Genomic DNA, 12,828 nt, shown 5'->3' with positions numbered 1-12,828 from the left:
TTATACAGAAATCAGTTTGAACTGCTATCAGTGTTTTAACCAAATAGAACCTGGAAACAGAAGAGAAAATAGGTTGTGTGTATTGGATGGAAAGTTAAATCAACCTGGATGTACGAAACGAAAAAACGTGGTCTTCATTAGGCTCACACAAAAATCCTACTGTCCTTGAGGCAACATTGAATGGATATGACAAAACTAGGACCGAGATCAAAGAGGTCTGGCCAAAGGGGAATCCGAAATGACTACAGGTCCCTTGATTTTAGAATACAAATGTGTTCCCGATGGAGCCAATCCACCACTATATACAATAATTTGAAAAGGTCTCAAGTAAAATAAGCCAAATTTTCTTTCAGAATGCTCAGTTCGGAGGCGTCATACGTCCCATCTTCTTTATTTGGGAAGGTTATGTCTTTCAATGAACATAAATCCCGTCAATGTGTCAAAGTACCGGATGTCGCACTGTTTGAGACATGTTGGATGAGTATAATGCTCTACATTCGACCAAATGTTTGTGCGACAGATTTCGGACTAATGAAAATCACTCAAGGAGACGGCGCGCTACTTGTTCATATAGGAGAAGGTACTGAACTTCATATAAGTCTTTGGCCGCTCACAGGCAACAGGTATGAAAACAGGAAACAATATTTTGAGTTGGCTCTTTTTGCTACCAGTTGGCTGTTGCTCGTTTTAAGATGCGAAATGTCCAGTTTAACATGCAACCCCTCAATAAATGGCAGGACACTGAGGTTGCTCCGAAGTAAAGTCGTCTTTAGAAGAGCTAATTTTGCAATTGGAACTGTAATAGGATGTCAAAACCATCGTTCAAGTCCATGCCCGAAACGTAGAAAGAGCTGCAAAGATGATTTTGGGGGAAAAATTGCAAGAGTGACAATTTACCGTGCCAAGCTCGAAATAGAAGAGATCAAGAGGCTATATGAACGAGATTGTGAGTACTCGCGATGATTCTAACACATATACAAATAACTGAGATTTATGTTGCATGCACTACGATGACGAACCAACTGACTACGCTTTATTGGCTTCCGAAAATAATATATGAAATATATATCATGGTTAACAAGGTATATAGTCTAGTGTCTGCAACATTTCAAATCCGAAACATTAGCCGCATGCGAAAGCTTGTTATTCGAGAAGCGACAAAACTTCTAGTGCATCAACGGTCATATCCAGACTGGATTACTATAACAGTCTGTTTGTTGGTGCCGATGAAAATGTCCTTGGGTCACGCTCAATCTGAGCACTTGAGGCCACCCCAAACTGAAATCTCAAACAAGACCCCCAAATCACTAAAAACCGCGATTTAAAAAAATGTTCTTAGAGTTAATTCAAAAATACCGATTTTCACGTGAAGCACCATAGCCAATGCTCGAGAAGAATGCGATAAAAAATGAGGTATAGCCAGCTCATTTTCGAAATATTTTGGTTTTTGTCCAAAACAGGAAAAACACACAAAACTGGACAATGCAACAGCTGTTCACCGGGCCGACACACACACTCCATACCAGTGAATGCCGACGCCGCCATTATTACGATAATGTCTTCATTCTTTACACCAATCTATTGAACAGTGCACCCGGTCTCAGAAACTCTGCATGACATGTCCCAACTCGTTCGGGAGCTAGTTCAGTGCTAGATATATAAGGCAGCAGGAAACCAAAAAAATTTTAGGAACTATACGGTAGGGGGTTGCAAGGTGGATGAATCCACGAAAACTCTTTGAAGGCACCTTGAAAAGCTACAAAAGGTGCAGAATCATGCAGCATAGAGTAATTATAGGGACACCTAAACGCGAACACATTACCACCGTGCTGAGAAGTCTCCACTGGTTGCAATCTGTAAAGGTACAGAGTTCAAGGCAGCTATGCTACTCATCTACAAAGCAAAAACGGACTTGCTGACATATCTGAGCTCCTCCCATCCTTCGACCCCGGGCGATCCCTGAGAGCTAAAGACAACAGTCTGCTTAGGATCCCCAGGTATCACCTGGAGACGTACGGTGAGAGGAGTTTCCTTTTCGATCGCTCGTTCGCTCGTTCGTTCATTTTCTGGTTAGAGCTGGTAAAGCTATTGGAATAAATCATTCAAGTAAGAGAAATTTTCTACAAAACTGTTTGCTACTTCAATTTCAAAAGTTTTTACTCCTGACTAGCTGAAATACTACTTTCTTCTTCAATTCCTGCCCATAAAACGTTTGCAAACACGACGTATTTTGCGCATCAAATTGAATTCTTGGACGTAGTTATCGATTTTTCAGGTATCAGAGTCTATCTGCCTCCATTGCAGGCAATCCGAAACTAGCAAACTGATCATCTGCAAGTTTCTTGATGTTTTCTTTCAAGGTGAACTTTTGTTCTGCTTGTAAGATATTTCTGTGCAACACTGTCAAAATTAAATCACCTTGCGTCGAAGTTTGACTGCTCGTCAGCCAGGCAGTGCTCATGCATGCTCGAAGAGAATTAAAGAAAGCTGTACGTGTAGCCTTGGGTTCGTTGTGAACCTGATCAAGCTAGTGACTTCTGCCGACTTGGTACATTAAACTGATTTTTTCGCCATTTAATTGGTTTATCATTGATGAACGTTGTTGGAAAAGGATTTTTCACGGCGCAGAGCATATTGATAATCCGCACTTTTAGTGTGGTATTCCTACAAGCGCGGCGAAAACAAGCGGTTTTCTTCCGCTGCTACTTGCAACTATAGTCGTTCCTCTGTGGTACAAATGGTTTAAATCGCCGGTCACGCTGACCAGCCAGGCTAGTTTTGAAAAATCAGTAAGTTGACACCGCCCCCAATGGCGAGAAGTTACGTCCCGCGCTGGACGGAAATTAGGAAAATGTGTATATCAGCTATTCAAGAACGAAACTTTTTTAATTTGCAACAAACCATTGCTTGGTGATTGCCAAATTATGTGATCACCAAATTAAAAAAACGCCCAGTTATGCTTGCCAAAGGCTAAAATCCAATTATAGCACAAAACTTTTGAAATAATCATTTTCCTAAAAAATCGAGTAGACGCATTAGACGCTTTGTGTGTTATGAGTCAATACATATTTGCTTCTTGTTTTAGTCATTTCACGACGCGGAGGTAGGTAAAAGATAACTTTTGAATTAATGTGATCTGTTAGCAAAATAGGCCTAGCAAACAAACGTTTCTACAAATTTGTTTTTGTGTTGTTGTCGTTTTCGGCTTTTGGGGTCAATTTGAACGAAGATACTTTCACTCATGTGTGTCACAAATACAGTTGCGATAGGAAGGTTCATAAGGATCTGATGCAAAAGCAGCTGGTTCATTATGCTCATAATGAATTGCTTGAACGGAGGGGGGTTAACATCTGGGAGTCACTAGGTACGAGGGATGCGGGCAATGAGATCTTGAATCGATCGGAAATGACATAATTAGTTTATTATGTGTCGGGTGAATTAGTGGAAGGTAGCAATATAGTATATGTTGTAAACCACTATGCATATGTAAGTAATTTAGGTCCTTAAATTGGTTATTTTTTGTTTATTTGTTTTTCCTGCACCGTGCACTACCTTTGTATATGCACCACGAATCCCATGTACTTTTTGTAGTACGAAAAAACCATCTATATATTATTTTTCTTAATCAAATACTGGGTCCACTCGCCAATAAGATCCCAAGCCACACAATACCCGATTTGTAACATCGCTTCGACGGGTAGAGTCTAACAACGTAATCGTCATGAATAATCATGACTCTACAGCGGAACTGTTCATATTACAATTAAGGACCAATTGAAAGAAACGGAGACAAGATATCCCATCCCTTTTATGGCTGCGAAAGGCCTACAATTATGCCCGCTTGTTTAGGCTCTACCCATCGAGGCTGTAGTAGAAGTCGGGTATTGTAGGTCTTGGGATTTTATTGGTGAGTGGACCCAGTATTACGATAAAGCTTCTTTCTTAGGTTTAAATGTTCTCATTATTATAAACATAATTTGACACCTTTTATGATTTTAACAACCATAGAGCAACTTTGGTTTATCAAACACGATAATTACGACGAAACGGAGTTGATTAGGGCTGTCAAGTCGAAATCAAAACTTTGGTGTGCAAAGGAAGGATACACTTATTGGAAAGGAGAGAAGAAGAACAAATCACAATTCGTTTATGATGAAAGAGCGCAACGTTGCGAGTTTATCATTGCTTTTGATAAATGTGCGATTACAAACTTGAATAAACAAACGACTAAATCACGATGTGAGTTATCTTCAAAACAGAAAGTATTCGTTCCTTTGCAGAGAAGCAATCCCCGGACAAAACTAGTAGTTTCGTATGAATGATTATTTGTCAGGGTTTAAATTTACCCATGTTAATATTTTTTATGCTTTATTGTCACAAAAGAATCGTGCGATATACATCTATATGATATGTCACCGGGAAAAATTTAGGTGGGTTTCGCAACCATCTCGAAGAGCTCCGAACGACGAAGTACAAAGTATTCAAATAATGTAATTTATCGATGACTTTTTTGAAAGAACGACGATTCCTCGTACAACTCGATCAATATGGTTAATGATTACGATTGTTGAGTAAATGAATTAGCCCAGGCATTGATGAAATCTTTGCAGTTCGTAGTAGGGGTTAAAAGATTCCTCTTCGAACGAAGAACGAAGTATGTGTAAATGCATTTTATCCGCGAGATAATCGTTGGAATTTGCAACACAATTCAATCCACAACTAAGTCTGACAGATGATCTACTCGTGTCGAGTATATGAATAAACACAGGATGTACATCGTAAAGCCCAAATCACAATTGACATACCCTAAGTTGCGTCATTGGCGCGACTTTACTCGCTATCTAGCGCATGGGTCGCGCGTAAGTCGCGCGTAGAGAAACATAGAGAGATCATTGGCGCGTGCGTACCAGCGGGAAGGATGTCAATTGTGACTCGTACTGTACTTCGTCGATCGTGCGGTTGCAAAAGACGCCAGTTTTTGATAAATGAAGGAAGAAGCCTCATGAGGTTATTAGTTAACGTGGGACCTCCTACAGTTTCTTCTATGTTGCAGGTGAGAAACCTTGGAGGTCACGTTACGAATTACTACCGTAAAGATGAAACACTAAAATATTCTTCGAGTATGGGCGCACATACCAAATTTGTCTTCACAACTGACGAATCAAACCCTACCTGGATGAGCAGCAGGACCTGTTTTTACAATAAGAAAACCGATGTATCTTCTACGAGAGGAGGCATCAGAAGAAATAAGACTAACAAGCGATACTGCATTTGAAATAATCATATGCACATTCGTTAATAAGTTTCATGTTTCTCTATGACGGACAAGTCGAGATATCTACGATTATCAGATGTGATATATAAGTTTCACATTGACCTTGACCTTTGACCTTGAAGTGGATTAGTTCATTGAACGCCCCAACAACACAAACATACATGTCATTTAGTTTCATACTACCGTCTGTCCGACAATTCGAGATATTTCCCACTATAAAATATGACAAGTCAGTCTCCTCACAATGACCTTGACTTCTGACCTTGAACATGGAACATTGAGAAATCAAGGTAAGATCTTTGACTATAGATAGTAGTGTCAACCCGGAGGAAAAATCTTCTACATGGTGTAGTCGAGGGAACCCGTTTTATATCGAGTTCGTCGAATCTATGAAACTACCAAAAAAACGTCATTTCATGAATTTAGTTCAAACAAAAGTAATTCCAACTGGTGACACATTTATCAACAGTGTCTTACAGTTTTTTTATGAACTGCATCAAACTGCACCATGAAATGTAGCAGTGCTGTATCCTGATTCTTTTTTATTTTTGAGTCTTGGGGGAAAATTATGCGATTCTTCACCGTGGGAATTCATGTGTCACTGAATGTGTGGCCCACCCAATAGAACATGTTTTATTGCAATTAAATACATTAAAATCATCATCATTTAAAAAAAAATCGTAGATTTGGCAAACCGACTCGTGAAGTTCCCTCGGCCCGATCACAATGATCTTATGATCTTCCCTTTCTCCGGCGTGTACTTGCAATATTGTCTGCGGGCCGCCAAGCTTCCATCGAGAGTGGTTTCTTGTTCTTATGACTGTGTGATCCCATGACATACAGAAGTAACACTCAATGCCATCTCGAGGTGATTGGTTCAATTGAATTCTCATTCGGGAAAGCTCGCAATACAGCAGCTAGTACGGAACATCTTGCGCAAGCGTAATACACTGTGTATCGGAATGCATTACTCGACCGATCCAGAAGTATTAAGGTAGCAGGAAGGGTTGGGCGTTTGTGGTTTCTGAGTCTGAGGGGGTTGGTGTCTGTTGACTGTGCTTTAAGAGAGACTAGGCATGGCGCCAGTCTCTCTTAAAGCACAGTCAACAGGCATTTGGTCTCAGTATTTGGGTTTTGATTGCCATGACTGTACCCCTGTATAAGTCAGAGGAGGAGAAGTTTGGAATGATGAAAGCATTGAAGAAGAAGAAATGTTATTATTGAGGAAAGCAAAATTTATTATGAGACTAGAAGGCAGTGTCCTGACTTGATTATTTTGAAAATGGCGGTCTGAACACATTAAAAGGTGGAACATGGCATTTTATCGACTTTGAAGTGTTCCGCAGTTAAAGGGAGACTATAGGCAGCAGCTAGGTAGGCAAGATAAAGTCATACAAATTTGCCAATAGGGGCCAGTCATATCTCTAGGCATGGCGCCAGTCTCTCTTAAAGCACAGTCAACAGGCATTTGGTCTTAGTATTTGGGTAAGTACAGAATCAAGGCAGCTCAGAGAGCAATGATTGAACGATGCTGTGGACAAGTCCAAGGATACTGCATCAGTCACGACCAACTTCTCATCAGAAAGCGTCACCACCAGCATATTCAATGTTCAGTTCCAACCTGTACCAGTCCAATGCACGCCTGTCATGGTCAGCAGTGGTCAGCTTAGCGCGATATGGAACATTCTTCCGAAACTCAAGCGAGGGAAGTCTGCTCATTAGCCTATCTCGCGCACTGCTACTTCTTGTCAAACATCGTAGTGAAATCGTGGTACAGTGGGGCGTCCTCGAGGATTGCAGCTGGTCGGACAGACGTGAGGTGGAATGTGGGCGGCTGCACTTCTTCGTTGATGTGCGATGGCAGATAGCACAGTTGTTGCGTTGCATGACAGCTGAAAGTGAATGTGATATCATAGAACTGAGGCGTTTGCAATGAGACTATAGGTGAAGTAGAAGCAAGGAGTGAAATGGGCCATCTTCCAGTGACTAATATACAGAGTAAGGGCACTGGGTGTTGTTAGATTCAGCATTGAATGTATTCCTCGTACAAGCGTGAATAGTGTGGACATACAGTGAGAGGTGAGAGACCCCTATTGACTACTTCTTGTAACTTTATCTTGGATATTATATTAGTATTGAACTTCTAGCCATGGAATATGAAGAAATTGAAGTTGTAGGCATGGAATATGAAAAATTATTCAACGGTGAAAGACATTATTCCATGAGGCTTTGCCGTGATCGCAAAGGACGCGACGCGATTGGTTCACATGCTAATGAGGTATGATAATGATAATTACCTCTATAATGCTACTTGGATAGCGACTGTGTCGTTGATTGCAACAGTGGTCTATGTCAATGTGTGCCTGTAATGTCAATGAAGTATGATGAGGTGATGACGATAGTGCAATTATTAAATATTGGCAAGAGATCATACCACAACATAGGTCTTGTTTTTGACAGATGACTGTGCGACATTCCCATTGGGTCTTGTTAGAGTCAGCGCTGCATGTATTCCTTGTACAAGCTTGAATAGTTGTGACAGACTTTGAGGGGTGAGAGACCCCTATCGGCTACTTCGGCTAACTTTATCTTGCCTACCTAGCTGCTAGCAATAGTGCCCCTTTATCAAAACTGAAACCCACTGTGCGGGGCTAAGAAATTACCTTTATAATCCTAGTTGGATAACCACTGTGTAGATGATTTGAAGAGTGCTCTGTGGATGTGTGCCTGTAATGTCAATGAAAGTATGATGAGGTGATGACGATAGTGGAACTGGAATGACGAAATATTGGAAAGAGATCTATTCCTAGAAGAACATATGTCCTGTTTTGACTAGGTGGCGCATTTTAGAATCAGCAGTGAGCACTGTGTGTAACATGGTGGAGGCAGCGGAGATAATAACTGTGTCGAAAGTATTGTTATAGGGCCTTCCCTAGGCCCATGGGGTTAAATTTACAATCCACGATTGAAAAGACGTAGTTTGATCGCATTCAACTATAAATCCATTGAACAGTTGTGTTCCTTTAGTCAACCGATGACCTTTTGTTGGACCATGATCGGGGATTGTAAACTGTAAATGTATTATGGACTGGGGTGGGAGACGGGGGAAACATAAGTGAAATAGACCAAAACAAGTGATTTTGGGGCTTTGGTTTAGACGCATGCCCCACATGCGCCATGCGGGATTATACGGTTCATGTGAACTTGTTGACATATGATCTAGTGCTGTTATTGGTCATGGTACATGGTAGGCCTAATCATCATGGCTATATGTTTCAGGAAAAGCTCGGAGTAAAATGAACTGCTGATGAATAATGATGTTGTTCATGTTTACCATGTTTACTAGTACATAGCCATAGGGTATGTACTGGCCAGTGCACTTTCTGCACGTCGTCATGGTCATGTACGTGATACCTTGCATATTTTGTTTTTTGAATGCGCATGCTTTTTGGGCAAAATCACTTGTACCAACACTAATGAATAATGTCTTCTTATCCCTATGACTCCATACACAGTGAGAGCATTGTCCCATTCTCATCAAATGGTAACTTATTGTACCGTATTAGGGTGGAAGTTGGGGAGCAGATACCTACCGTTGCACGCATGTCATAATCAGCATCAGTGAATGAGTGATGAGCTTAGCGCGATATGGAACATTCTTCAGAAACTCAAGCGAGGGAAGTCTGCTCATTAGCATATCTCGCGCACTGCTCCTTCTTGTCAAACATCGTAGTGAAATCGTAATGGAAAACGTCTGGCTTTGCGCCAGACGTTGAGACTAATAAGTGAAGAACTAATAGGTAAAGAACTTCTACTTGCGCGAGACTGCTCTGATAAAATTATCATTGCAGAGACTACGGTGACGTACACATATATTTTTTACAATCAAAAATGCCCTCAAAAGACGACATGGAATGATTATTTTATTGATATTTCCTACTATATACCTTCCAATTATCACTTTATACAAATAGATCGGCGTTAGGTCGCATGCTTTTCTTTCCTGGTGACACTATAAAGCAAAATAGTTGCAACCCCGTAAATGCGCTATAAGTCCAATAATAAGTGACGGTGACCCGTTATAAATGTTTCGCCAGCTTCGCTTTTTTGCCGCTACGCGGCGCGTTGGGCCCTTGCGTCAAGATGTCCGCATACAAGCTTCTACAAGGTGTCGTATGCTATACATTCTTAACTTGGAAAAAAGCTTACTCCTGCTCCTTGAATATTCGTCGTTTTATCACTTCTTTCTATAGTAAACAATACTAATTTCAGTAGTATTATTTCTGAATTTCATTTTAAAGTGATACAGGAACAAGGGCAAGTAGCTCTTGTTGCTGAAAATAATACGTTTTATTTCCATCTGTACATTTCATTACTAGTTTTAAAATAAAGAATAACATCGGAAAATTCATCCCCTCAGCATTTTCTCTTTGGCCTTCTCTGACTAGAAATCCCAGAGTTCATTTTACGTTTTGTGAAAGAGAGCATTCATGATCTTGCAAATTGAATGAATGTGCTGAGACGGGTCATAATAGAATCGCCTGAACCTCGTTATCAAGCTAATATGGAGTTTGGGATGAGAGGTGGTATGCAATCCATTCACCTCTCAGTTTCGACAGGCACAAACTATTCCGGCGGCTTATTGCTACTGGCAAGGGAATCCACACACCAGCATGGTAGAGGCTTTGATGAATTGTAAACTTCATCGAAAACATGCATCAGATATATACATTTGTATTCTTTTAACCTTCAGATTAGGCATGAAGTGTTGCAGATGTCTATGTCAAAGTCACCAACTCATTGTGTTGCAGGCCGACCATGGTTATATACATTTAGGTCACAATATTAAAAATCACAAATTTCATAATATCATTCGAAATCACAAATCCTAGGAAAGTTAGAGAAAGTTGTGAATGAGCCTTGGGTCCACGGCAAACATGTACATAGGCGTACGAATGTATGACTTATGCATTCGGGCATTTTTTTCAGTTGTCATTATGCAAATATGTATTCATTCGACGGATCTGTTATTGATAAAGCACTTCTGATCACATTAATTTAGTATATTTCACCAGAATCAATGTTTCACAAGGGATCAATAAATCAAAAAACACAAAGAGAACAGGATACAGAAATGATATATTGTCTCTAACTTGCATTTTGCATTTTGTATTAACAAGCTCAGTACTGTTCTCTGCAGCATTTGCTCGGATAATGACATGTGAGCGCGGGCATATATCGCAATGAGGAAAATCCATTCATGTTTCAGGACATGCCGAATAGAAGATGGGTATCACACAACCGATCACGAAATCCTTTTGAGCAAGCCAAGATCTTAGACCCCTCCAATCAATTTCCATACCAGTTCGGAGATAGTTCAACAACACTAACATCTTGAGGGAGTGGTAGCCTTGGGAAATCCATGCATAGACGTTGTCAGATCGGGCGAGCGTTGGGACAGACAGTCAACCAGACGGGAGGAACACCCAAACTACCTGATGGCAACATGCCGCGAGTCTGACGAGAAAATCACGGCGCGTTATTCCGATCTACCGCATTTTAATACAATTTTTTTCATGAAAATCAACGTCTAATTGCGTCGCGATTCTGGACTGATGGGAACAGTAGAAAATCCTCCTAAACAGACCAAAATCTGCTGCAATTAGATATTGCGAGAAGCTGGTCGCGAAGACAAGAAATATCAATGACTATAGTCGATGAGATGTAGCACTAAGAATGATTGCCAGCAAACGGGATAAACTTCAATTAAAAATGGGTTCAACAACGTGGATGAGGCTTTTATTCATGTATCAAATAGTTGTGGCGACGGCTCTTTTGAAACGTAAGCTTTTTGATGGCCATTTAGGACCATATTCCTGCGAGACGGAATTTGTATGGGCTTCGCATATGGAACCGCAAGAGGCTCTGAAAATGTCAAGAACCTCCCGAATTTTGCAAGTAGGTCAGGCTCGCGAAAATATTCTTCCGCGAAAATCTCTTGCTTTTCTCAATAATTCCACACCTCAGTATTGCAGAAAGTTGAATTCAAATTCGATTCATAATCGTAAACCATACGGAGTAGGGGTTAGATTGCCCGCGTATACGCTGGTCAATTAGCTCATATCGGCCCGCAACCCAAAATAGGATGTCAATTGTGATTTAGACTGTAATTACACCTTACACTTTTTGCACCACTGAATGAAATGAGTTTGACCTAACTAATGCCAATGTTCGTGTTCTCTAGGATTAGTGACACAGTTGATTTGAGTACATCATAAGGCATCTACAATACAGCGACTGACACTAGAGCTCTATTTCACATTAGGAAAATTTTACCCCTCGAAAATTCTACAGCATACCAGCGTCAATTATCTGTCAATCATGTGTAATGTTGATTTTCTGGCTTAAAATGAAACGTCCGAAATATTTCCCTCTGCTGCCAGAGTGTCAGGTGCCTAATACATTTGCATCTGCCAAGTGTTTAATACATTTGTAGAGTCAACTGGCTGATGTCTATAATAGGCTTATATCATAGATGTCAAATATATGTCTTTTAGATATTTTGTCTAAAAAACACCTTTTCCCTGTGTAAAATGTTCATGCATGTGGCATACATGCAAGAAGATACACGCACACAGAAAGATGAACCTTTGTTGCCCTTATACATGTATATCTTCTATTATAATACTACTGGATGGGGGACGAGTTACGTCTCACTTTGGGACGTTGTATCGCCTTGAAATGTGGCACGGATGTTGGTCACATGTTATTCTGATGCAACGTTTTGTTTCTTTTCAAATATTAACTTCAGCAGAGCAGCCTGTTCCTTCTGACCTGCTGAACCCAAGGAAGTTGTATACAATCAGGCTCCAAAGCAGACATTTTGACTTCTATCACCGCGCTGGAGTATGGCATGCATCCAAACACTAATGACCATGCGTGCCTATGTGATATTATACGTTGCCCCCGGTATCCCAACATGAAGAGATCAATGTCTGACCAAAGCTACTTTTGATGAGCACGTCCAGAAACTAAAAACATGACCAAATCAGTTCCTGACTACAATACACCTGAGGAGATGAACATTTAACGGCAAAAGACCTAGGTCCTAACGTCGTCGGATGTCATTTCATGGTTGTTCTCATCGCGACAGCAGGACAGGTGTAAATGATCAATCCATCACCTTTTCACACTCTTCAAACAAGTACTTCTCCACGGGTCCATTTCAAGTTTAGATACAATGCGTGGTAGTCCAGGTAACCTCGACCCTATCCGCCGCGCAGCGGAGGATCGAGGATGCCGCGTTGATTTACCCGAGGCGAGCCATACATTTTCAGTGCATACAGTGGATGCATTGTCGATACTGAGCGCTCTGGTATTCCCATCGAGTTCATGATGAGTGAAATGCCTACACGTACCAGTCTCCGTAATGAGTGAATGGTGGAGACTGGTGAAAGAGTCTAAATGCGTGAGAGATCTTTTTAACAGCCCAGTATACGATAAATATAATCATTTTAATCTTTAGCTGATTACAACTGGGCGTTTGATGGTTC

Source organism: Lineus longissimus, chromosome 7 (assembly GCF_910592395.1).
Source record: "Lineus longissimus chromosome 7, tnLinLong1.2, whole genome shotgun sequence".
Lineage (NCBI taxonomy): Eukaryota > Metazoa > Nemertea > Pilidiophora > Heteronemertea > Lineidae > Lineus > Lineus longissimus.
This window is presented reverse-complemented; position numbering follows the sequence as displayed.